At 42.5% G+C, this 27,801-nt stretch overlaps 1 long non-coding RNA gene across 1 annotated transcript in view; it reads right to left on the bottom strand.

Moving 5' to 3' along the window:
• Positions 1-27,801, bottom strand: part of LOC114011649 (uncharacterized) — a 63,977-nt gene continuing 36,176 nt past the window's right edge. The window contains exon 3 of the long non-coding RNA XR_003553660.2: positions 1-132. This is a non-coding gene — a long non-coding RNA (uncharacterized LOC114011649). The remainder of the gene's footprint in view (positions 133-27,801) is intronic.

The raw sequence follows: 27,801 nt of genomic DNA, 5'->3' as shown, positions 1-27,801 counted from the left end.
AATAGATATATTTCTCAGCCAGATGCCATCATCTTCCCAGCTTACTCCCAAAGTAATTATTACGCCACAGAGATCAGTTTCAAGCAGGAATCTCAAGGAATAAAGGGTGCCGACTTCTTCCAGTGAGCTTTCCTGTAGAGCAAAGCACAGAGCAGAACTGAGTTTCTGAGGCTGGCAAATGGTCACAGTGGAGAAACATTGATTCAGCTTAATCTGTGAGAAATTTGAAAGCAAACGCAATTCTAGCCCACCTTTATTGTAGGTACGTTATAATGGGGGGAGATGCTGTCCAACACTGAACTTGCTCCCTCTCATCTTCTACCAGAAATGTGCACTGACTGAATCTGAGGAGGTGAAGCAAAGGCAGGTGTCAAAAGAGAGCAGCTAACAGAGAACTAGGCCACAGAGTTGAGCTTAGCAAATAAATTTTGAGTGTACTTGGGGAGCAGGGTGAAATCATAAAAAAGGATCTTAAAACCACACGGATCAATGATGAATAGGATTTAAAGACAGGCTATGTTGCCTGTCCACCAGCTTCTTTTGTTCTGTCTTGCTCTGCTTTCTTGTTTTCAAAGATGATATTTAGAAAAGTCAGTTTGATCAGACACTTTGCTAAGACAAGGTTGAGCTGTGTTTCATACAATTAATCAGCTGGAACCAGCTGGAATGCTTCAAAAAAATCAAACTCCACTGCGTTAGCTTTAAAAAAAATCCAAACTCCACTGCGCGAGCTCCATCAGAGCATTCCCTCCAGAATAAGAACTAGCATGGCTGCTGTGGTAAACTGTAGGCAGAGCAGTGAAAGAAACAGCTGGATTTTCCAGGTACCAGCAAAGTACTTTTAAAATATGAGGTGGACTCATCAGTAACCCCTGCGTCTTACAAGAGTTGCTGTGTTCGATTGGAACAAGGAGGACGTGTCACTACAATGCAGCATGTTCCCTTGAAGGGCTGCAGCATCTCAACTGAGCAAAATGAATTCCTGAAGGCCTCTCCTTTACAAAGTTTGTTGTAAGTATATCCATACAACTCACAGCAGCACCATTTGCTGCTGAAGTACCTCAGAATGTGTACTGAGCCAGGCAGAGCCCCAACAAGCATTAGTAGTACCCTGCTTCTGGCACTGGTGTGCTCTGCAGACACATCCGAAGAGATCAGCCCTGCACCCGTTAGAAGAGTGGCTTCAGTGAATATTTTTCTTGGACAGAGTCTTTTGACTGTCCTTCACTGGATCACAAGGGGCACCCAGTGTGTTAAAACCCCATCTGATGGATAAAGAAAACTGACACAGAGCAGTAAGTGGCTTGTACAAGGCCGCCAAGACAATGTCACAGCCTTGATTGAACTTCTAAGTACAGCTCACAGCATCTTCAGACTACAGATTTTTTTTTCTGTCATTTTAAATCACATTTGTTATAGAAATCCCCTTGTACTGCCAGAACTTGTAATTCTTTTGATCCTGCTCTGAGTTCCTTAAATTGACATTGATTCTCCCATTCATATTAAGGCCACCATCGGACTTGATTTCAGTGGTGCTACCCCCAGACATCAAATCAGTCTGGTTACTGATAGGCTTTCTACTGATAGAGGAGTGGCTCTCTAAAATTATTTTGCAATCTGGAGACGAGTTTGAAGATCTGCAGTTTGCAGGGAAAGGTAAGCTAAAATGTAGGTATGGTGTGTCCCACACCAAGCAATTCCTGTACTCTCATTTTTATTAGTCACTCATTTAAGGAAGTGTCATTTTCATTAGACACTAATTAGTCACACCATTTTGGAAGTGTTTAACAGGCAGCTGAAGTCTACCACAATCATTTCCTATCAACAAAACAGTGAAATCTTGCATAATGCTGATGAAAATTACATTTTGTCTGAGAAACATTTGAGAAAAAAGCCATTTATTGTGCCATTTTTCCTGAGGGAAGGATGGGAAGGGGCATTACTAGATACCCACAGCGCTAAGCTCCTGGAGTAGGAGTGCCAAGGGGCGTTGAAAAGGAAGCCTCGTTTACAAGTGTTATAAAAGAGAATAGTGCCAAAAATACATGGAGATGGTGGGTTTAGATACAATTCAATAACCAGTTCCACTCACTATGCACGCAGTCATGCCCAGACGCTGGATTCTGTCACTTTGTAAGCAGACAGCTTAATGTATGTACATGGCCAAGTCCATTGCTGATGCACTGGTACTAAGGTCAGTTGAATGACACCAGGCATGAATTTGGCCTTCAGAGTTTGTTTTTCTCACTTTAATGATACTCAGGAAATAGCTGTCTCAAGAAATAGCCTTAGGGAGCACAGATTTTTGCCTATATTTTCGAATTTTGACTGTCACAAATAGATTTTGAAGTATCTTCCCGGAGAAAAAAAAATTAAAAGTAGCTTAATTCAGGCAATATGAGGCTGCCGTGAAGCCTGAAAGTAGAACTAGGTATGGACTCCTGCAGATTTGACTTTAACCCTTGGAACTGTCCTTATTCTAAAGGGCCCTTCGGTGGAAATTTTTTAAAGTGAGTTTAGACATCATGCGGTGGTGTCTGGGTCCTTACGTGATGAGTTCCAGCGTCATTATAATTACAGCCTCTGCTAAGAGACTCAGTAGTATGCAACTAATGAGTTTCCCCTGAAGGTTTGGAAGATACCTCACAGAAAAAATCTATACCATTTCTTACACCTCCTGCTGACATCCCCTAGACAGGGATGATCTTAGTGCCATGCGTCTGGGCCAAGTCCAGTGGTTCTTAACACCCGGTTGCCGATGCCGTACTGCAGTTATGCCTTACACATCACAGAACATCAACAGATACACTTCACAAAACACAATTAGTTCATCCCTTGTACTACTGAAGGAGTTGCAGGACTAGCACAACATGTGCTGCCTCTGAGGTGATACTACTAAAGTAATTAAAAACTCCAGTCTAGCCCCTTCAAAAGGTTTTACACCGCAGAAAAGGTTGTGACTACAAGCAGGCACCAAGCAATCTGCATGCAGAGACCATCCCTCTCCTCTGCTAAATTCAGCACAATCAAGGGGAGCAACTCAGGTGTCCCTGGTATTTTTAGACTCCCCGGCTGTGTTGCTTTGCTTCAGACTAATAATCTGCTAGCCACACTGTGATGGGGCTGTGGGACAGCACCTCCAATCTGCTTAGAGTCAGAAGGGGTTTAGTGAGTTAAAGCATCACTTGCAGAGATGGAAAATCACTAGAGATGTAAGGTGAGGAAATGTTCAGTAGAGTGTTTTGGTTTGTTTTCCTTTGCAGTTGCTGTGGCTAGATGTTTTTAATGGAAAGCAAATAAAATGTCATCATAACAACTGATGAAATCACCTGACACTTATGTTCATTTCCAGCAGAGTTTAGGAAGCTAACTGATGAACACAGTTTCATCCGGTTTGTTGCTCTTGGAACCAAACTGAATACTTGCATAACAAATAGTTAATACAGTGAAGTTTCTTCTCTTTTCTAGTGGATCGCTAGGAGCAGGTTGTGATGTTTCTCAGATGCATTTTTTTTTTAAAAATTATTCTACAAGATTCTTCTTGTGTATTGCCTTGCAATTTGAGCTGCACTTGTTTTTTAATGGTCTTCCAATTAAGAGACATTTTTTCTGCCCTCTGAATAGAAACATTCTCCCTGAACATCATAAGGCATACACAAATAAAATTTACTTGCTGCCTGAACTTAGAGAAAACATCTATAAATCTGACTTTTACAAAAAGCCAGGTTACTGAGAACTCACTTGCGTGAACATTCATGGAATGGGACCGTGAGAGAAGGCTGAGCAAGGCCAAAGCAGATGTGTTTACAGTTTAAAACAAATCTCTGTAGATAATGTTTTGCAGTATGTGTCTATCTCTGTGAAGAATAAAGCCCCTCAGCCTTCAAACATCACAGATCCTGGGCTTCCCTAAGGACACAGTGCTACCCTCCCTTGCCCTGCGGGGAAGTGGGAAAGTTGTTTCCTGGAACTTCTTTTTTTAACAGCTTCCATTGCACACTAGGCTCCCAGTTGGATTAAAGCTCTGCAAGAATGAATCAGTGACTGAGCTGGGAATTAGCTGTCTTCCCCTTGGCATCGCACTAGGTTATCCAAGGGCTGAATTTGGCTGTCTTGCTACATCTGGAAACAGTTAGGGACACCGAGACCACTTATACAATAAAAAAAAGAGATCCTCTTGAATTAGATCCAAAGCAGAGCAGGTACTTTGTCTCTAGTGTAAGACATGATCTAACAAAATCCAAGCGATATGTATGGCAGAGACACTGACTAGAATATTCTTTGCAATACTGACATGTTGCAGGGTCTTAAACTCTTTGTTCCAGCATACAAAGCTCTGACCCAGTCAAGCCTGTTAGCAGTGGCAAATTTATTCCTAACTATTTTTCTTTGATGAAATTGAGTTGTTCTTTTTTTGAGACAGGACTCAACCCATAGTGACAAAGGGTGGATTATCTGCCTCTCAGCAAGCTATTGAAACCTATCAGAGTGAATTTGGATGTGGGTTAGGAAAGCTATTGAAAACTTGCCAAGAACTGTATAATGCAGGGAAGGAGAGCAGGGATGGTACTTAAATGTAGGATGATATTAGGATGTTACAGCGTATGGAGAACTGAGATGGTGTTGGGCGAATGACAGAAAGGGATATAATTCAGGACTGGAGCCAAGCTCAAGCTTTACTTGGCTGCAGACAGAATCTCCTCTGGGGTTTTCGCCTGCCATACTTAGAAAATTGGGGGGTTTTGCCATTTGTAATGAAGCTCAAATTTTAGTATCTATGCATGCACTATGTATGCAGTATCTTTTTAGTGAGAAAATTAGCTAGATCTCTTCCTGAGGCCCAGTTTTTATTCAAGGGTAAAAAGAGGGGGTTTTGGAGACAGCTTTTGTTAGAGATCAAATGAAGGAGGGATGTCCCTAGGGCTTGCAGTAGAAAAAATACTTTAGGATTCTTCTTTGCTGTGTCTCCAAGAGCCTCCTCCTGTATGTTGTGCATATCTGTGGATTTGACTCTCTTGTTTAATTACAGTTCTAATCAACTTACTCACGCTTCATTTCTCACTGTAAATAAAAGGAATTTTAGGCTGCACTTTGCTCTTTTCTTCCAAATGGCTGCATAAATTTGCCCTTTTAAAAAAAGTGACTGATTATTTTATTGTGAAATCATGTGCTTATCTAGTCAACATTACTGAGTTGAGTCATCCCATTGTCAGGGAAAGCACCCTAGGGAACAAAGATGAACAATTGCAGGTTATTTGTCAGCAGCAATGTGTGGAGTGCTTAAACTCAATGAGTGATAGCAAATGACAGCAAGATGACTTTGTACTTACACATTTGAAATATAAGAGTCCAGTGAAATCTTTGGTGGTTTTATGTATAGGGACAATGGCAAACTTCAAGGGAAAGCAAACTGAATGTATGTTTCTCCTTCTGTCTCTAAGGACTGCCAGCTCATACCTTCTTCCATTGGGACTTCCTGATCTTTCTGAAGCCCATGAGCCTGTTCCAGTGTACACTTGTTCTAAGCTGCAATGTGCTTTGCTAGGTTACCTTTCCAAGAAATATCAGCCCAGAACATCCATGCTATCTCTGTTCACTGCTAGTACAGTCAAAATAGCTTCCAGAAGTAAGCTGGGAAAAATATTGAAGAAGGATGAAGGGAGGGAAAGGGAGACCTTAGGGAGGGAAATAATGACCTTAGCAACAGCAGTTTCCCCCGGGCATGACAATGGCTCCAATCCTCTCTCTGCTCTCTGCTGCCCTTTGCCTAGATCTGCCTGAGAATCTGCAGATACCAGTACCAGCCCATGTAGGGCAGTCCAGCACTGGAAGAATCCTCACATCCATCCATACTGGTTACCATCACTCTGGTTTCATGTGGCCTGGCCAGTCTTGCTCCAATAGTCCCAGCCTCATGTGAAAGGATCGGCTGGTTTTATTCTTGTGCACCCCACACCCATAGGAACCCTAAAGGCCAAGCACATTACTCTGTAATGTGCTGTGCTCAGGGCTGTCTTGTTGTTAAAGGAAGTGTCACAAGATTGCTTTAACTGAGGAGCAATGGAAGAAGCGGTGAAGGATGGTGTAACCCATTCATCTTTTGATCAGCCTGTTGGACAATACTGTCCAATGATGAAGTCCTGCCTAGTGCCAACTGAACACCTCTTAAAGCTGGTATGTGGGTAGATTAATCATGAATGTTTCTCTACACTGAACTGGAAACATAATATGTGGTTGTCTTATAAAGTACTTCAAGGACAATCTAGAAGCAAACTTGACAGAGGGCCATTTGTCCAGCAACTCTTTTTGCTCTTAGCTACCAAGTAGTGACAAAGTCCATAGTGTGAAGAAGCACAGGCCTCTTTCCTGCCCTTGGACAAAAAACCCATGCAAGGTGAAGAAAACAGCAGCCACCTGGCTGGCACTTGTAGTGTCACCGATAACTGTAAAACAGAAAGTGTTTATGAGATACAGGTCTGTCCTATCATTTGCAAACCTGTCATGTTTACTCATCCATTGCTGGTCTGGCACTACTGTCCTCAATACAAGACAATAAATTGGTTTGAAAAGCCCGTTGCATCACCTACTCACAAGCAGAACCTTGTTGCCCCTGAATAATGGCATTCCAGTTCATAAGAACCGGTTTATACTTCTATGTCAGAAAAGAAACACTTACTAACAACTCCCATTTCTCACTTTTCCCACACTTTTTCTTAAGTATGAAATCTCAGGAGGGAAACACAATAAACACCCAGATAGTTCGGCTTAGGGAACTTTGGCACGTACATCCCACTATTTACCATGCTGTTACTCAGCCAATCTTTCTGGAACAGGCAGGAGTGCTCGTAACTGCCTATGGTAAAAGCTTCAGAAGAATTAGGTGGGTGCTCACATCAGTGATTGCTATGTTAGCAGTGGGATGAATGTGTAAGATACCAGCAGGCAAACAGAAAAAAATATGGAGAAAGACTCACGAAAGACAGTCCTTGGGTTTTGGGTTTTTTTAATCTTAATAAGATACATAACAGAAAATCTAGCACTGACACTTAAGTGCAGAATTATTCTTCTTTACACTTATCTGTGTCACTACTACTTTGTCATGCTAATGACACCATATGCCTTCTAGAAGAAGATGGAGGCTATAACATAGTTTATATCAACAAAATATGGCTGACTCAGAATTTAATTAGCATTGCCAGACCAGCAGCATGTATCTGACCCAACACTGCAAAGCAAATTCTTTCCAGTTTGTTTTTAGTATAAATCTTTCCTCTTTTCTCTCTTCTGCTAGCCCAAGCTAGATACTTCAAAGGCCACAGCAATTCAATTGCTCATCAGCAGAGCGAGCCTAAGTCTAGAGGTTGTATTTCATTTTCCTGGACCATCCTAGCTCAGTCAATTCTCTACAAGGTTTAAATGAAAAACAAAAAGATGCAGCAAAGCACAGAAAAATGACCTTTCAGTCCATGGATGAAGATTTTAACTAAGAACAAAACAAAGTTGAGGAAAAATCCAATAAAGTTTCTTCCCATATGGATGAAAAGCAGTTCTTTATTTTGTTCAGATTTCAGGGTCTGTATAATAAAGCTAGTCTGTAACATTTGTTTCACTTAACATTTCGAAAGCAAAGAGCTTCGCCTAAGCCAGTCCATGGATAAATTATTCCTAGCGTGCTACAGGGTACACTGTGCACCGTGAACTATGCCACACGCATCTTTAGTGAATGTAGCTTAGGAGCCTCAGAGGAAGGCAGTATGATCATTTTGAAACAAAACTGTACTGAGTGAAGTAAAAAAATATCATAAATCTTAAATCCTCTTACTAGGATGTTCAAAGTCATATGACACTGATGTTCCTTCTTTCTTCATCAACCTTCCTTTCACAAGATCATGCATGTACAAAACAGAGCACTTAACAGTTTGCACCTCAGCTGTGGATTTCTCATTTTCTATTTTTTGTTCACGAAACACCTAATTACCTCCCTCATAAATGCTTCAATGCTTAGTACATCTCAGATGCTAGAATCTACCCGGTTATGGCTTTGGGAACTATTTGGCAATTACCTGTCCCTAAGAAATCCCTTTGCAAGGAGAACTTAACGTTTCTCATTCCAGCAAAAAATTCAGTGCAGTGAGAATGCTTTGGTAACATTTATAATTTGCTACCGATGTGTTTTGTAAAGTTAAACAAAATACTTTCCTGAACAAAAGTTTTAGACTGCCCAGGCTATTTGTATACAAGATTGCAAATAAGATCCAAATTATCTTCCTTTCTACAATTTCTCCAGGAGTGCTTGTGCAATCTGACGGAAACATCCCAGCATGGGAATAAATAAATCTGTGTAAGAACTTACAGTGAGTTCTCATTAAACTGTAGATAATTGCCCAGCTGACATCTTATTCAATTTTATTATTTGTTTTCTAAATGGAAGCCTAAAGTTTTTCTTTTGCCTACACAAATGCTGACCTAGTACAATTTTAAGAAAATAAATTATCTATGTATTTCAGATATCATTCTTCATTGAGAGTCCATGAATTAAACAGTCTTGATATAATTTAGACTTTTACTACTATTTCTCCTGTTGAGACTCTCGATCTGGGAAATTTTGAAGTCCTTTCTCCTTTCTTAGTTTTTTTTTAATTCACAGAAAGATTTCTGTAGTGGGCTGTATTGCTTTTCTTCTAGGCAGCTTTCTGAGCTATTTGTAACTCCTTAAGGAAATAAAAGTTTAGTGACCAAAGTAACCTGAGTTACCTTAGTTTATCCTATTTAACCTGTTAGTTATGCTCACATCTCCAGTTTGCCCATAATTAAGGTATTGCTTAACACTATGCAGGCAGACTTCTGTCTCCAGGTGACAGCCACAGACATCCACTCACATCCACGTGCTGGAAGCACTGCCCTGCCTTGATGGCACACATCCACTGTCCTCTGCTCCTTCTCACGTGTGTTTTAGGACACATGGATTCCCTGATAAGAAGCTTGGGGCTGAGCTGGACCCCACAGTGTGTCTGCAGCCACTCACCACAGATACAGCTTTCAGAAGTAGAGGTGCCACTGGGAGCACAGAAAAGAGCACGCTGGGCTTGGATGAACCTTAATTCCATTCACCAAGCTGGTGACACAGGCTCTGACTGATGGCAATTAACTTGTCTGTGGCATCTCCCAGAGGTGAAAACTTCACGACTTCCAGGATCTCTGCAGGCTCAAGCAGACCATCTTATATTATTTCCATCCTGATCACATTTTCAAGATCTTCAGCTTGACTTTTATGGTAGCAAACAAAAATGAAATTTCAGATGTTAATGTTCCTCACGTGCCTCCAGGATCTGGAGCACTAGGTGTGTAGTCTTTGTAAATTCAGGTGACCTTGGTGGCACTTAGTGCATGGTCTGGGTGCTGCCCCACAGCCAGAAAAAGGTGATCGTGTCATCCCAGTGGCCACAGCCACCTCCACCCACTTCTGCTTCCCTCCCCAGTTTGGGCAGGTGTGACACAGCCCCCTTGGTTGCCACTCCTCGCTATGTTCCTCCCACGCAGAGGGACATCATGTCAGCATCTGATCTTCTGAATTCTGTTCTGTGTTTCCTGTTAATTTACTATGAGTGTAAGGCTTTCAGTCTCTGTGTCAGTTATTCTGCTTATAAAATAGAAGAATAGAAAGAAAAAAAGGTTGGAAGGCACCTTTGGAGGTCATCTAGTCCAACCTCATGCTCAAGGGAAGACTAACTTCAATTAAGGTAAGTATATAATTACCTACATTAGAAAGTCTGCAGAGATGGAAAAGGAAGAAAAACTTACATAAGATTAGCCTTGCTGTTGAACCTCAGAATCCTAAAGTTGATACTCCCTTTAGTAATTCTATTATTTCCATTAGTGTGAATAATTTCTTACTCTCCTATTATATCTTTATTTTCTCATATGCACATTTGTGGATTTTATCTGTTGATTGCTTTTGGCTATAAGATCTCAAACCAAAGCAATTTAAAGACAGGGAAAAGAACATCAGTTCTTAAAAAAAGGGTACAGCAATACATCAATGTGTTACAGTGACAGTTTAATATGCATGATCAGTATGAAGCTGAGCTGCCATCCCTTCTATAAGGCCATTAGCTATGCTTCCACAGAGAGTATCACTTGGTTTACCAATAACTAAGATTATATTGCAATTTGGAAGTCAATAAACATAGCTGTTGTCTTGGCTGCTGATGTTCTGACAGCCAGCTATTTTTCTCAGTCACTGTGCACATCAAACTCCATCTATCATACTTAGGATTACTAGCAGAGCATTAGGCAACATGCCATAGGAAACAATCATGTGCTGGAAGATGTTCTACCAGATCTCTTTTGTTTAGTTAGTTGGATTTTATTATGGTTTTCTTTTCTTGAACCAGCTCTTTTCTGCTGTATCCAAGGAGGCATGAGCGTAGAGGGTTGGCTTCCTGAGCCTGGCTAGCCACATCTCCAGAAGTTGCTGGAGTTATTTCAGTTACCTGCAAGGGGTGCCAGCCCCCAGTGAAGTGCCAGCCACACACCAACAGCTGGAGGTAGAATCACAGCCCCTCTGTCAGCTCTAAAATGGATGGGATTTCTTTCTGCTTCTTGCTCCTCTGACTTCAGGGTCATATGGAGAGAATAAAGTGAATTATTGAGGTCCACCCTGAGTTTCTGTTGTGAGACAGATTATTAATTGTATGTTTCAATTAGTAAAAATAAAAGCCTCAAGTCTGGGGTTTTTTGAGCATGGGTTGGTTTACGTGGCACCAGGCCTGGTCAGATGGGGTACACCTGTCTTGATGGGAAAAGAGGATCTTTGTCAGGAGTTAGCAGGGTTCATTGAAAGAGCTTTACACTAGATTTGAAGGGGGAAAGGGATAAAACCAGGCTCGCTAGAGATAAGCCTGAGGGCAGCACACCAGTGTTTGAAGGATGATGTGTTAGCAGGGTCCTTCGTTCTGCTGTCTCAGTTGAGGTAGAAGATGGAGATCCATGTGGTGGCAAACACACAAGGGTTACTGATGTGTTAGAAACCATGGAAGCACCTGAGAATGGTCATGTAGGAATTTGAGCTTCTCACCCAAAAAAGGTGATGGGCTCAACAGCCCAAATGAAGTGCATCTACACCAGTGCACGCAGCATGGGCAACAAACAGGAGGAGCTGGAAGCCTGGAAGCCACTGTGTAGCAGGAAAACTATGACATAGTTGCCATCATGGAAACATGGAGGGATGACTCGCATGACTGGAATGCTGCAATAGATGGCTATAAACTCTTCAGAAGGAAGGAGAGGTGGTGGGTAGCCCTGGATGTTAGGGAGTGTTTTGATTGTCCAGAGCTTAATGATGGTGATGATAGGGTAGAGTATTTAAGGGTAAGTATCATGGGGAGGGCCAGCAAGGCAGATATCATGGTAGGTATCTGCTATAGACTGCCCAACCAGAATGAAGAGGCAGACAAAATATTCTGTAAGGAGCCAGGAGAAGTCCACAATCACTAGCTCTTGTTCTCATGAGGGACTTCAATGTACCAGATGTCCACTGGAAATACAACACAGCAGAGAGGAAACAGTCCAGGAGGTTCCTGGAGTGTGTGGAAGATCACCTCCTGATGCAGCTGATGAGCCATCCAACCAGGGGAGATGCCCCACTGAACCTCTTGTTTGTGAACAGAGAGGGACTGGTGGGTGACGCAATTGGAGGCTGTCTTGGTCACAGTGATCAAGGACAGAGCTTTTGATTCTTGGAGAAGTAAGGAGGGGGTCAGCAGAACTTGGACTTCGGGAGGGCTGACTTTGGTGTCTTTAAAAGCCCAGCTGACAAAGTCCCTTGGGAGATAATTCCAAAGGGCCAAGGGGCCCAGGAAGGCTGGACATTCTTCAAGAAGGAAATTTTAAAGGTGCAGGAGCAGGTGGTCCCCATGTGCTGAAAGATGAGCTGGCGGGGGAGAAGACTGGCCTGGCTGAACAGAGAGCTTTGGCTGGAACTCAGGAAAAAACAAGCACAGTTTATGACCTTTGGAAGAAGGGGCAGGCCACTCAGGACTACAAGGATGTTGTGAGGTTATGCAGGGAGAAAATTAGAAGGGCCAAAGCCCAACTACAACGTAATCTGGCTACTGCTGTAAAAGACAATAAAAAGTGTTTCTACAAATATATTAGCAACAAAAGGAGGGCTAAGGAGAATCTGTCCTTTATTGGATGCAGGGGGAAACATAGTGACAAAGGATGAGAAGAAGGCTGAGGTAGTTAATGCCTTCTGTGCCTCAGTCTTTAATAGTAAGGTTGGTTGTTCTCTAGGTACCCAGCCCCTGCGCTGGAAGACAGGGATGGGGAGCAGAATGAAGCTGCCATAATACAAGGGGAAATGGTCAGCGACACTGTGTTCAGTTTTGTGCCCCTTACTACATGAAAGACATTGAGGTGCTGGAGCATGGCCAGAGACAGGCAATGAAGCTGGGGCAGGGGCTGGAGCACAAGTCTTATGAGAAGCGGCTGAGGGAACTAGGGTTGTTCAGCCTGGAGAAAAGGAGGCTGACCTCTACAACTACCTGAAAGAAGGTTGAAGCGAGGTGGGGGTCGGTCTCTTCTCCCAAGGAGCAAGCAATAGGACAAGAGCAAATGGCCTCAAGTTGCAGCAGGGGATGTTTAGATTGGATATTAGGAAAAATCTCTTCACCAACAGGGTTGTCAGCACTGGGACAGGCTGCCCAGGGAAGTGGTGGAGTCACCATCCCTGGAAGGATATAAAAGCCATGTAGATGTGGTGCTTAGGGACATGGTTTAGTGGTGGCCTTGGCAGTGCTGGGTCAACTGTTGGACCTGATCTTAAAGGTCTTTTCCAACCTAAATGATTCTATGATTCTAAGTTCGGTTTAACTGCCCGAATCAAAAGAGAAACTGGCAAACTGGGGATTTTTTATATGTGCTGTTTGTGTCAGAAATTCCATCATTGTTTTTTAGTAACGCATTCAGAACATGCTCTGTGTCAGAGGCAGAGCACAAGCTGGCCACACACAGTTCTGCAAACTCAACTCTGACTTGCAACAGCCCTTATTTCAGTCTCAAGGCTCAATAGTGCACCACAGTTCTTACCTAACGTGCCATCAGCCCTTACTGGCAATATCCTCTTCTGGGGAGTGTGTCAAACACAACAAATCGTTCCATTTGGTGACACTTCTGCATTTGGGAAAATGTCACCCAGCTGAGATTAAAAAATTAATTCATATATAACATATGCCTTACTTGAGCAGATGAAGATTGGTTCTTTAGTCTTACAATTCTACTTGTCTCTGCCATGCCTTCCTGTTCCTGTCCCACCAGATTGTCTATGCAGCAGGTTATTTCTGCCTAACGTTACAGCAGATCTCATGAATTGTTACAATACCGAAGTGGAACTCTACTGTGAAAAGTGACTCTGTAAAATAAACAGACAAATAAAATCACATCCTAGAGTTCTATCTTCATTAAGTGTCAGTAAGTCCATATCACACTTGCCTAGGTAACAAGTCAAGGGATGGACTCACCCCATGGCTATTTCTGCACACTAAGCCCAGACATTAACGATTAATGAAGATATGCAAACCAAACAGTGCCCCTAATTTCAAATATGCGACCTTGTTGCTTTGAGTGGGACTCCAGGAACACGATCAGTGGCTTGATCTGAAAACAAGGGAACTGCACTGCTGGTTTTGCAATTGAAATTCATGTAACACATGGCGTTGATATCACACAAGACAAAACAGGCTCCAGCTTGGAGCTGCCTAGTTTTGCTCTTTGTAGGTGGCTAATGGGAGAAAAAGGTAGTAAAATCTGCCATTGCTGCCAATGGGAATGCCAGGTGACAAATAGGAAAAGAAAGGGCTCTTTTTATCTTCTCTTTCAAAGAAATAAAAGATTTTAAGCCAAATCTTCAGCTGATGATGAATCAAGTGGAACGGAAGACATTTTTCACTGCGGGGGTGGCAAGGCGCTGGCACAGGCAGCTGTGGGTGCCCCATCCCTGGCAGAGTCCAAGGCCAGGCTGGACGGGGCTGGGAGCAGCCTGGGCTGGGGGGAGGTGTCCCTGGCCACGGCAGGGGGCTGGAACTAGATGGGCTTCAAGATCCCTTCCAACCCAAACCAGTCTGTGACTGTATGACACTATTTCAGGTGAGGAACTGGCCCTTCAAATTTTCTCTTGGTTAGAATAGGGAATATTGAAAAAGGTCTTAGAAGACAATGCTAATGTTGGTTAAGAATACAAAGAGATGCTTTAGCATCACCAACATTGCAAGCAAGCTGTGCATTCTGAAAATACCCGGAGGGTGGACCACTTCCCTTCTCCCCATGTCACAGAATAGGTGCAGCCAATGACTGAAACAGAAAATGGGGCTGGATCTAGCCGTTTCTCTCAAATATCTCTGTGCCAGTGCTGGGGCTTTGTGGCCAGCTCTGTTGGACTGTGCCAACATGTGTTATCTCTCCTTCCAAGGAGGGAGCTAAAAGTAAGAGAAAATTTTATCAGCTATGTGTATTCGACTCTTTCATTAGGATACCTGGTAGTACAGAGGTCTCTGCCGTCTTGCAAGGGGCTGCCGAGGCTGGTGGTTTCTCAGCCACTGGCATGCTCTGGTGGAAGAGAACACAGGGAGGATTTTATTGCTGAGACACAAGATCAGAGTTGTATTCTTTGCAAGAAGAGACATATCTTTTCAAGCTCCTGCCATGTTGTTGCTGGTCTGTCCCCTGCAGTGCCAAGCCACTGCTTGGACCTGTCGTGTTTACCTTGTTGTGCTGGGTTGTGTCTTAGGAGAGATATGGATGTTTACTAGTTCTATAAACCAAACGAGGTCTAGTATCTCCTTAGAGTATGCAAAAGCCTTATTGGTTACGGTGGCAATTGATGCACACTCATTTAGAGTGAAAACAGATAACCTGCTTAAGAGAGGTCTTCTACAAGGCTTGATGTTCAAGAAAGCTGCACTGATCTCTAGCTTTGGCTGCTGGCTCCTGGAGAAGGAGATTTCCGTCGTGAAGGACTGCTCACCATGCTCCTTCCTCCCAGCAGCAATTCATTCATCATCATCCCTAAGACTGAGAAGAGAGCTCTGCAGTGATCTCTGTGCAGGTCTCCATGTTTCCCATATTTCTCTGCTGCGTGGCGAAACCCCACCAAAGGTATTGTTGTTTAAGAAGCATGTTGTGGGCAATCAGGAGGTGGGAGCAGGGACAGGGCATGGAAGTGGCCCCGGCCAAGTGCTGACATTACTGCACAAGCATCACGTGAGGCTCGATGATAAGGAGTTTTCAGAACTGGGGGGCAACTGGAAGATCATGGTAGAAGGCACTGAAGAGATACTCAGTCAAGCACGTCACCATCCCAAGCCAAAGTAACAGGTAAGGTAAGCTCTGGCTTGGTGAGCCCCACACTTGGGAGCACACACTGGTGCCTGGCACATTACAAACCTTTGATGGCATGGCCGCTATAACCAAGGCTGTGACTGCGGGGTGGTATGGGATTGGAACAGTTATGCCAGCAAAACTACGATGTGAGTGGACATACCCTGGTATTGAGTAGTTCCGTTAGGGCAGAAGGATCAGCAATGAGATGTCCTAGTGAAAGTGCAGTTTTGTAACCCACAGCCCATTCCTAGTGCATCCTAAGGGTAACCCCTGATGTAAATATATGAGCCATTGTAGATCTGGCCTAACGCCTGAGTTAACCCTTCAGGGTAGATGTCTCTCAGATGGCTGGAAAATGAAGGGCAACAGATCAGAACACGGGCTAAACTTCAAAGTCACACTTTAAATTGCCACCCTTTTTTTGCTCTAATTATTTTGTGTTACATCTGAGATCAGCTGGGAAGAAGAGAAAGACTTTGAGCAGGAGACTAAAGTAACACGACAGAACTGTCCAATGTTTTAGTGTCTGGGGGATTTAGTCCCTTATCTCTGATGCCAGCTGGGGAGAATGAAAGACTTTTCTTGGTGTTAGATATAAATTAAAACATCACTTATAAGAAGTAATGGTCAAGCTGAAAGAGGTTCAGAGGTTCACCTTGAGGTCTGGCTTTGATTTAAGTATCCAGAAATACCAATGCCTCTTCAAATGATCTGAACCTCTTGGTAATGAACAGGGCAAGGAGGGCACCCTATTTCTCCAGCATTTTCTGCTGTTCCCTGGGCATAGGAGGATAGCAAAATCCAGCCCCACTTCAATTCCTTTTCTACTCAGGAATAATTCAGAGCTGCTCTTATTTTAATGGCCATAGCGCAGAAATGAAAAATAGTAAAAATACTAAGTGAACTGAACTTTTCTAAATTTCTAGAAAGGCTTGGGTTCTGTGAGGGCAACAGTCTGGTTTACTGTTTATCTTCTTTAATTTGCCTAAATTCCAAGTGATCAGTTTTACTGTACGTGCCAGTGCTTGCAGTTCAGTGTGCTTCCCAGCTGCCTTCCCTCCCCTGTCTATATGCGCCGTGCAGAACTTACTGGTTTGCGTTCACACTGGTGTTGTCAGGACATTTTAGACCTCCAAGGCCAAATTCAGCTCATATGTAACTTGGAGGGAAATGGAGAGAATGGCATCAGAAAAAGATGATCCCTGCTGTATCACATGCTTTTGTACCCTGTTGAGTTCTGCTTTTATTACAATCTGCATGGTGGAGCTATAATTTGAAGCAACAAACAATGTTCAGCTTCACAGGGTGTGCTCACACATTATTCTGCAAGAAATCTGGACATACAGCCTCAAGTAGTGGGGTCTGCAACCCACGGCCACAGGCAGTATCTCCAGGGTCTTGCCTTGTTCCTCAAGGCAGTTTCATGGTTTCCAATCTGAGACATCCCCACCGGTTATTGCAGACTTCCCCTGTGCTGCGGTGTGATGAATTATGCCAGTGCAATCATCAAAAAAAAGGATTAAAATGAGGGATTGTGACAAGTGGTCCCCAAACCCCAAGCCAGCAAAGATAAAGCCAATTCCACAGTGCATGTATGAGTGGCACACAGTCTGTCAGCAAATTCAAAGCAGCAGTAAGTGACTGATGGCATATAAGGTTTCTCTCAAGTGTCAGAGCAATTGCAGAACAGCCAAGCAGATCACAACTTGTGTCTGCAGAATGTAAGGAAGTGTCAAGAGAGACAATCACAAGAGACATCAAAGTAATTTCAAGAAAGAAACAAGCAGTAACCAGAAAGCACTATGAAAACTTGTAACAAGAAATAAAAGAATTATTATTGCAATGGACATCTAAATTGCTGCTTAATTTAATCTCCAATACAGTCTAAGTACAGCACCAAGACTGACCCATTGTAGGTCAGTCATCGCATGCCTTAACTGTCTTCTGAAAACCCTTACGTGACATGGTGTTGTTGAAAGGATTGCCTCTTTGCCGGTTTGCATATTTTCTATGTGTCTGTCTTGTTTTCTGTGGGAGTGACTGAAATCTGGAATTTAACAGCTGTTGGATCCCAAACCTCCATTTATTACATCGCCTTGCTCCTACAGAAATTTAAAAAGGAAAGCAATTTAGAAAGGTGTCTACCTTATCCCATCTTCTTAATACAACTGCGAAGGATGTGTTCCTGCATTAAATTATCTAGTAATTTTCTTGTCTTTATTTTCAGTGTTTCAAGTGTTCTTAGGAGAAGTACTACCAGACTTCCAACATATTGTTATGGTTATCACCGTGATAAATATAACTCTATTCTGTCTGCTCACCCCTCTCTTTGAGTCTTCCCTGCTGACTCCTATTCTCTTTCCTGTCAAGCATGTTTCTTTTCTTTATTTTCAGCATCCTCACAGGCTTTTCCTTAACCAGTTTTCAAAATCTTTTTGACTAGTCTTCACCTTTTCTACCATCTCCCAATTGCTATGAAAATGTTCATTCCAATTCCCTGCTAGCCCATAGAAAGCCTCCAGCTTGTAAAACATCAGTGAAATGGGTTTTTTGCACTTTCCATTGTCCTGTTTGAGGGAGAAGGTCCTTGTAACTAAATACTCACAAAGCCAGCTCCTCCTCAAAGGCATGCTATTGTTGTATGTCTCCTTAGTCAGAATGCCTCACATGAAGACTATTAGCAACTTAGGGCAGAAACTACTTCCGTATTATTTTATGCAGCACCTTGCACAGTTTCCTTGACTGATAATCAGGTAACACACACACACAAATACAAATGGAATTGCTATTCCACAGCATAACAGACACCCTGTCAGGACTTATTCCTGACCACGCTCTGATGAACCCAAATGCCTGCAAAGACCTTGAGTTAAGCTTATGAAGCATGATTCAAGCTGTCATGATACTTCTCAGTGACTTGACTTCAGTTCAGATAGAAACACTAAGCCTCTGATAGCAGTCTTTTATACTTTGCTAGAAAATGCTTACTGCAGAAAAGTTCAACAGAAAATAATAAGAGCCCAAGGGGTCAGATACTCATCCCATTCAGAGCTGGAGCTTTTAAAAGCAGGTTTTCCTGAGAGATTTCCAGCATTTCAGGCTTCTAATCCTTTAAACTCTGAAGCAGCTGCATCTCCAAAAAGAAAGAAAAACTTAGAACTAACTAAATTCAAAAAAATATCCAGACTTGTTTGAACTCTAAACACATTGTGATTTAAGTTGGCAATGAAAGTTTGGCTCAACTCTTAGCTGTGTTTGATTCTCAGGTTCCATCTGCAACAGCAGCATTGTTCAGCACCGCCTGCGCCTGATCTTTACAGACAGAGCTCACCTGGGTCTTCACAAAGCTGGGAGCTCTGGCAGCCCTGCTGACTCCCAGGGAAGCTACAGGACTCGTTCCCTCTTGAAAATCAGGCCTATTGTATATGAACAATCAAGAGCATTCAGGCTGAACAACCATTCAAAAAGAACACCTCAGTAAATCACCAGCTCAGTAAGTTCTGCCATTCTTTTCTAGTAACCCCCTGCAATAGGTGGATTGTCTTTTCAGGGTAGAAGGGCCATTGGACTGTCCAGCCTTTTGCTGACATCCAGAGGGGGCTCATTCCAGAGGGAAGAGCCCAGCAGGAAACACATGAACACCTAATTGCCTCCTCTAAAAGACTTGTGGTAGAAAAGCCCAGACATACGGCTGGCTCTTCAGGAAGGACAAAACAGACCTGCAGCTTGGAGAAAAAGGACAGTCACCAGGAGGGAAGGGGCTGTCAAAGTCTAACTGAAGGCAAATTCAAGAGCTGGATTTTTACTGAAGTCTGTTGGAAATTACTGGTTCAGTTAAAAAATAATGGCCCCCAAAAGGGCTAATGGTGTTAAACGCACTAATGTGAGCCACCTCTGCTCTGTTCTCTTTGCTAAGGAGGATGAACAGTACTAACTGGTTTTAATATTTCTTGAGTTTGTTTTTAAAGATGTGGCACTAGAAAATGACAATGTAAAATATGAGCTCCACTCAGATTTTTGTGACTAGGCAAGTCATTACACATGGATCATGTGGGACTGTGAGTATTAAGTACACAGAACTATTGTAACTGTAGATGTACATCAAAGACAAAGGTGTCTTCTTTTTCATGCGCCTCTCAAAACAGAATGCTAACATGCTTGTTGTCTTTTTTTCTTTCTTTCTTTTTTGCTTGCGGAAGCTTTGCAAACATTTCTGAAATTAAAACTTTGTTAAATTTGCAGCTCATTTCAAAAAGAAAAAAGCTAGCCCGCCTAAAAAGAGTAAGAAGAAAGAAAAAAAAAATAGTAGTGAACTGGAGAGCTCCCCAGTCCTGAGGAGAGCTGGGCTACTCCAGCCAGCACCTTCCACGCCTAATGCTGCACAGTGCCTGCTCTGGGATCATTCTTGTCCGTACCTGTGTTGATAAAGTAAAGCCACACATCAGCAGGACACTGCTCACATAAGCTCACATAAGCACACAGCGCTAAAAGCAGCCAACAGGCTTCTAACAGGCAGTAAGTGTTTCTATGTAAAACGTGGAGATTGTGTCCCTTTTTAAACTAATAAGTTTACAGGTCTGCTAGGTTTCTTCTGCAGAGGCAGTGTAGGTTTTTACAGATAATAATGTTGATTCTCTAGTCTGTTTTCACCTAAAACCTGGCCAAAGCATGTGACGAACAGAGGAAGTCATGCAAGCCTGCATTAGAGAGAGCTATTTTCTCAATAACATGAGGACACCTTGGTACCACTGACGTGCGGAATTAGACTCTATAACTCGAAAGTTATAAAGTAGGTATGTTTATTGCGCGCAGATGCACGGGGGATCGCTCCTCCACAAGCGTGCATACCCGAAGTGACGAACCATCTCACATTTATACAATGAACAAATGAATATTCAATTAACGCCTATACATATTTGTTACCTAAACCCCGCTTCGTATGTTAATTAGCTTATCAGTTCGTTTCCTGGAATGTGGTGGTCTTGCAGGTTTGTAGGTGATTCATGTTCTTGTGACCATCCGATCTTCTTCAGGTGATTCATGTCCTTGTGACCACCCGATCTTCTTCAGGTGATTGTGACCACCCAATCTTTTCCAGCAAGGAGACTTAGCACTCCCTCCCTCTAGATAGCATTTGAATGTCTCTCATCTTTTCTTATTCTCTTTTAAATAGCCCCTTTGTTAGAGGAAGAAGGGCAGGCGTCTCCCCTTTGTTAGAGGAAGAGGGGCAGGCGTCTCCTCAAAACTGTGGTTGTCACCGCACCCATGACTAGTCACCATACCCACATTCCTTAAGCAGACACATACAATCACAATCCATGTCCATTATCCCCATTTCACATTATTTCTCCATATCAATCCCCCCTTTTCTATTAAATTAAGTAAATTCTTTTACTTAAGCAGCCTTCCCGAATGATATAAAGCATCATACATAAGTGTTACTCTTTTAAACATTCTCCAAACCCACAAATATAACATAATGGTTAGTATTAAGGAAATTCCTAAACTGATCAATAAGATCACAATGGGGTGTACCATAGTGTTAAGAATTCCTGTTGCAGAGGGTGACCAGCCAAAGAGACTATCCCACCAATTATGGTTTCCATCCTGTTCTACCTTTTTTAAAACTTTCTTGATCCCCTCTACATCATGATGGATCATAAGAAGAGTTTCATGTCCCTTTTCTTTGGTTTCTTCCAGTATACGTTGTAAATCTGCATGTTTTAATAGTTCTTTTATACTGCTTATATTTAGTCCTATGGGGGTAGGAATTATTATCTGTGATAGGGTAAAATTGGATTTTAAGAATTGATGAGACACTACTGGGGCTGAGTAACTAAAATCGCATCCTGTGATAGTAGTAAAATTACAAATACAATAATTTGAATACTGTGCAGTCTCTTTTACCTCCCCATCTATGGTTATTGTGTTACACTTAGTTCTCAAACACGCACATCCCTTCCCTGCATATATAATTACTGTTTTCAAGTTTGCATTTGGTCGGGCCTCGAAATGACATATTTTCTGATCTGTATCTAAACAAGTATCCTGAGCCATTATAGTATTGCTTTCACAGAGGAAGCCCTGCTGTTCTCGCATAATACAAGATTCTAAATCTACTGTTTGCCACTTGTCGCCTATCTTTCTGGCCCATGTTCTATGTTCAAAAGGGTATAGGAGCACCCCATTATGGTTAATTCCAAGGGCTACAATGGGGTGTATGGTAATTATTACTGCATTATGTATGGTTAACACAAAAGCTGTGATGGTGTGTGTGTTGGGGTCATAGGTAAAGTTCACCATATTCCACCATGACTGGAGTTTTCTTTCTACCTCCGTAGCACTGTCCCAAACCATCTTTCGAATTTCTGTAGGAAATATGGCTTCCTCTCCTTCTCTTATTATGGATGCAGCTATTGATTGCATCCACATTTGGGCTTGGATGCAACTTAGAGCCAGGGCGACGTCATCCTGTAAACCACCTAATGCCTTAGTGATGAGTTGATGATCTTCCATGTTTATTTGTTCCCACCTGGGGAGTACCTTCGATATCAACCATTGATGTGCCCCTAATGCCAATAATGAAGATTTTAGTGGTTGTTGTAGTTTTGATAGATCGGCCGTGGTGGCGGCTAGTTTATTCATTATCACCTCTGAGTCTATGGAATTTAATACTCCGAGTCCTGTTCCCAACATTCCAGTTACATCTCTCACTATTCTGTTTCGATAAATATTTCCCCTTTTTCTTAACCAAGTTGTCCATCCCTCATAAGAGGTTCGTAAGAAGGGGGAACAGGATGGCTTAACATCAGAAACATTGACTTGTATTTTTAACTCTATTCTTTTAAGAGACCATTCTGGGTTAAACAACATTTGTTGCTGACCTGTATTTCTGATTACATATGGTCCAATTGTATAAATCTTTGGAACTGGTTTAGTTAATTTAAGATCAAGTGTTAATGGGCTTGTTGTAACTGTGGTGGTGGTAGGAACAGTGGTTAGCATGATTGTTATTTTGATCTTATAGGGATTCCTTTCCTAGGCATATTATAAAGATGGGCTCGGTTAAGGTAAAATTGTGCCAACATTCCCGTGAATTAAAGCACACGGTTGTATTTAGAAGGGTAAATTCCTTATCTGCCTTACTGACATTAATCTGGGTGTCTCCCGAAATCTTGGTGTTATCCTTTTCATTATATGTTTGACATCCTACTTTTATCTCCTAATTTTCCCCATAATCGGTCGACTTTGTGTACATCCTCCCGATCCCATTGATTCCTTTGGTACACCTCATTTTCAGAAAAAAACACCATAGCTAGTTTCGTCTTTGAGTCCACCTTTCCCATTATTCCAGTGTATTTTTTCTGAGCATGATTCCAAGGCCAATTATCAGGCTCTTGGTTGTAGGCAAGAGAGAGGGTACAAAAAAACACAAATGGTTTAAACCCACTATTGATCATTTTAAGAATCTAAACGTTAAAATCTGTTTTGATCAAAAATATCTTTGTTTGAGTTGGGGCTTACTAATAACAAGTTGGGCGAGCCTGGCCACTGGCTCAGTCCCCGACTCTTGTTCTATATTGTTTGTTGTGGTGCCCTTCCCATATGGTGGATCCGCAACTGCTCAGGTTCACTTACTTGCCACCCACATTGTTCCCATTTGCCCGAGTAAATTTGAGTTTCAGTTCTTTTTTATCTGGGGTTACTTTCCAAGAAGTTGCAGGGGCTTTCTTAATCCGGGTATGGTGAATCCAAGAATTCTGTCCCTCAACCTTGATTGCAGTGTAGGTGGTGAGTAGGACTTGAAAAGGTCCGGTCCACTGTGGTTCCAGGGTTTTATCTGCAAAACACTTAACGTATACATAGTCTCCTGGTTGTATATCGTGAACAGGTCCATCCAGACCCCTACTGCGTGTTCCCATCACATGCTTCTCAATTTTTGTTAATTGTTTGTTTAGTGCCACCATATAGGAAGTCATTGTTTCTTCACCAATCTGTGAAGACATCCCCTTTTGTACCCCATAGGGTCGTCCATATAAAATTTCGAATGGGCTAAGCCCCTCTTTTGCTCTCGGTCTAGTTCGAATTCGTGTAAGAGCTAATGGCAAAGACTGGGGCCAAGTTAGATTTGTTTCTTGGCCTAACTTGACAATCTGTTGTTTGATTAGATGATTCATCTTTTCCACCTGGCCACTCGAATGTGGTCGGTATGGGGTATGTAATTGCCAATCTATTCCTAGATGGTGGCTGATCTGTTGCACTATTCTGGACACAAAATGTGGTCCTCTATCCGAGGACGTTACCGCTGGGACTCCAAACCTAGGTATTATCTCTTGGAGTAGTATTTTGGTCACTTCCCGGGCTTTAGCAGTTCTGCACGGGAAGGCTTCTGGCCAACCTGAAAAGGTATCCATTAGTACCAATATCGATACCCCCCTTTTCTAGGAAGTTCCGAGAAATCGATCTGCCAATGTTGCCCTGCATAATTCCCTCTGCTAATGTTCCCTAGTTTTATTTTATTTGCTGTATTGGGATTATTGCGTAAACACATTTCACATTGCTGAGTCACCTGTTTTATTACAGTATACAAGTTTCGCCCTTTCAATTTCTGATTTAGACTTTTATATAAAGTATCAGCTCCCCAATGAGTCTTATTAATAATAGGGCTGTGGTCCATATTAAATTGGATGGTACCACTATACAACCATCCCTTAAATAAGTCCATTTACTTAATTTTATTTTATAATTCATGTCCTGAATTACCTTTAAGTTTTCTTTAGAATAGTTTGGCTCTTGATCTGTACTTACAGTTTGGATTTTATCATCTGGTATTAAGGATAATTCCTCCTTTCCTACCTCCTCTGTTACTTGTCTGGCCTCATGGTCGGCCAGGCAGTTTCCAATTTCCAAATCAGTGCCTCAGAGTGGGCCATGCCTCGCATCAAGGTCTGGCATGGCATATGTTCCCACCGCTCAACGCCTACTGGGTTGCAGCCAACAGCGGAGCTCAAGATTCTTCTTGGTGGCAAACACAGAGGCCAACCCAGTCTTGCCCTTGACTGTGGTAGGAGGCACCTGACCAACCTTATTCCTTGTACTTCGTTGTCAATGCAGTTTCATCTGCACATCCCATAACAAGTCACTGTCATGGCAAAACACACAGATTTACATTAGTAGAACTACTACAGAGTGTATTTTATTTCACTTTTTCTGCCAATATCCCCACAGCCTTGCTGACCAAGGGATATTGTTTTTATCTGAACTGAGCAAGCCTCCCCCTTATCATTTTACTGTATCAGGTAAAGCATTTTTCACCTTTCCTGGAATTTATTTTCAGATACACCTGGTTAAAAATTTCTCTTACTTCAGGGAGGTCCTCTTTTCCTCTTTTCTGCTGAATTAAAGATAAGCTCAATATTTCAATTACTTGATCATATTTAACTTTTAATTTCATTTCCCCTTCTTTAAACGTCTAGATGTTCTAATAAATCTCATCCCAACAAAGATTTTAGTGAATTTGGCATTCTTATTTGTTTTTTTTTTTTTTTTAGTTTGTACTTTAAAGGTTTCAGGATGTTTTCCTGGTGGCCAGCAGCTCCCACAACTGTAACAATTTTTTTTTTTTTTTTTTTTTTTTTTTTTACTGAAGTTTAACAAGTAAGTTGGTTTTGTATTCACTAAAATTCCACCTCATACCCATTCCCTGCCCTAGAAGGGCCGTTACCGGTCCTGTTGTACTGCAAATGCTGCAGCAATTGGGGTGACATTGTCAGGTCCTTCTGCTCAATTGTCAGCAATAGCAACCCCTCCTCCTCACCAGCAGAAGGGTTCGGGGCAGGAGATGCTCTTCCTGCTCTGCAGGTTACACAAGCCTGCCTCTGCAGCAGCACTTCTGTTTTAACTCTTTCTCACCCTGAATGCAAATCTGCTACTTGTTGCTTTAAGTCTGTGTTCTTACATATCAGGCCTTTGCAAGCAAACAGAAAACATCCTGCCATGCATCCCAGCATGATTCAGTTGCACCTTCGAGGGGGTACGGGGGTTTGTACAAACTCACCCCAACACTTTCACAAGGTCTTTGATTCTTCACACACGCACGCATGCCTCAGGTTTTACATACATCAGTACAAGTTTTTATATCTTACAACGTGTTTCATTCTGGTTGCTCCACAGAAGGAACCGCAACCTGAGCTTTTTAACACAAAATTTCAACAAGAACATCTTTCTAGTTTAGGTCTCAGTTTTTTCCTATCCTTTTCTAGAGCCACAATCAAAGATCAGGTGATGTTAATCCCGCACTCTTTCTAGTGCTAGTACCATAGGATCCCGAGGGGGTACTAAGCCGCAGTCCTTTTGCCACTCAGGTTTGTCCCGGAGGACAAAGAACATGTCTGCATATGATACTTCATCCCATTTTCCTTCTCTTCTCAGACACAACATTAATTGCAGGAGAGTGTTATAATCTAACGTTCCTCCCTCCTGAGGCCATTTCGCATCACTCCCCAATTTATACAAAGGCCACCACTGATTACAATATTTAACCAATTTCCTTCTATTTTCGGTACCACCCTGTCCTACGGTATCACTCCAATGTTTTAATATACAACCCAAAGGCGATTTTTCACAGGGCTTACTCCTTCCATTTCCCATTTTACAATTTTAATTACTTTGTTTTTCTCCGGCCGCCTTAGCCACCCAAGGTTGGAAACGCGGATAGAGCTTTTTACTCGTTTTGCACTCAAACGCCTGTCTCAAGCACTCTTGCACTCACACTTAGTCAAAATAATTAAGCTATACACGGAAAATCAAAATGCGCATCTCAATCACATCATTCACACTCTCCGGGCAGCCCGCAGTCACACAAGCAGTATGTTATACGGTACCGTGCACTTATGTACAAACTCTTAGGAACACTAACAGTTCACAAAGTATGCATTTCAATGAACAATTGCCAATAAACAAACAACAAACAAAAACCAATTTTTCCTGGTCTTAAGCAGAGTGTTAAGTTTTCCGCTATTTGCCACGAATTACCAGAATGTTAATATTTTTCAACATACATTTCATAACTCCGAGTTTTGAACATATAACAAGACAACACATAGAACAAACAAGACACAGAGCGCTATTTCAGTTGTTACATTCCAGGAATTCCCCAATTCTTAAGACAACCTAAAGGAAGTTTTTAGCTTCCTCTTTTTCCTACGCAAAAGTTTCCCTTTTACTTTTGCCGTGAGGTCCCTCTTGTTCCTGTGAGATTCCGCCTTATTCCGTCCCGCCCCCCGCTTTCCGTCACGAGGCCTCCGGGCTTTTAGGAATGGCAGTAACCTCGGGTTTGCTCGATCTGCCCTCAAGATCGCTAGCGGCCACCCCTTGGTCAGCAAACCCCCTCCCAAGGTACCTTTCCTCCTGGGGACTACGCTGCGCGCCGGACGTCTCCGTGCGTCTCACCAGCCGCCCCGTTACTAAACATACCGTTTTATCCGCGGATCCAGGGGTTTCTCTTCTGCTCCCGGGTGAACAGCTGAGAAGAGGAGGCTCCTCCGAGGAAATCTCCCGGGGCGCGCCTAGGAGCGTCCGCTCCGCAGCTGGTCCCTCAGCCGAGCAGAAATCCTCCTGGCTGGCTCGCCAAACTGACGTGCGGAATTAGACTCTATAACTCGAAAGTTATAAAGTAGGTATGTTTATTGCGCGCAGATGCACGGGGGATCGCTCCTCCACAAGCGTGCATACCCGAAGTGACGAACCATCTCACATTTATACAATGAACAAATGAATATTCAATTAACGCCTATACATATTTGTTACCTAAACCCCGCTTCGTATGTTAATTAGCTTATCAGTTCGTTTCCTGGAATGTGGTGGTCTTGCAGGTTTGTAGGTGATTCATGTTCTTGTGACCATCCGATCTTCTTCAGGTGATTCATGTCCTTGTGACCACCCGATCTTCTTCAGGTGATTGTGACCACCCAATCTTTTCCAGCAAGGAGACTTAGCACTCCCTCCCTCTAGATAGCATTTGAATGTCTCTCATCTTTTCTTATTCTCTTTTAAATAGCCCCTTTGTTAGAGGAAGAAGGGCAGGCGTCTCCCCTTTGTTAGAGGAAGAGGGGCAGGCGTCTCCTCAAAACTGTGGTTGTCACCGCACCCATGACTAGTCACCATACCCACATTCCTTAAGCAGACACATACAATCACAATCCATGTCCATTATCCCCATTTCACATTATTTCTCCATATCACCACATGACAAAAGAAAACCTGACACCAGGTTTAAATCTGAAAATATTTGATACTGCAGCTTTCTCTTTTCATTGTATTAAACACTCAAGTAATTATTAGCTTCTCCTGTAGCTTCCTCATTACAACAGCAGTGTGGATTTTGCTGAGTAAGTATTGACAGTGTGGCTCCTGGCTCAGGGA

This window comes from Falco peregrinus, chromosome 13, assembly GCF_023634155.1.
Source record: "Falco peregrinus isolate bFalPer1 chromosome 13, bFalPer1.pri, whole genome shotgun sequence".
In the NCBI taxonomy this organism is placed as follows: Eukaryota; Metazoa; Chordata; class Aves; order Falconiformes; family Falconidae; genus Falco; species Falco peregrinus.
The sequence above is the reverse complement of the archived record's forward strand: the minus strand, read 5'-3'. Positions and strand labels throughout refer to the sequence as shown.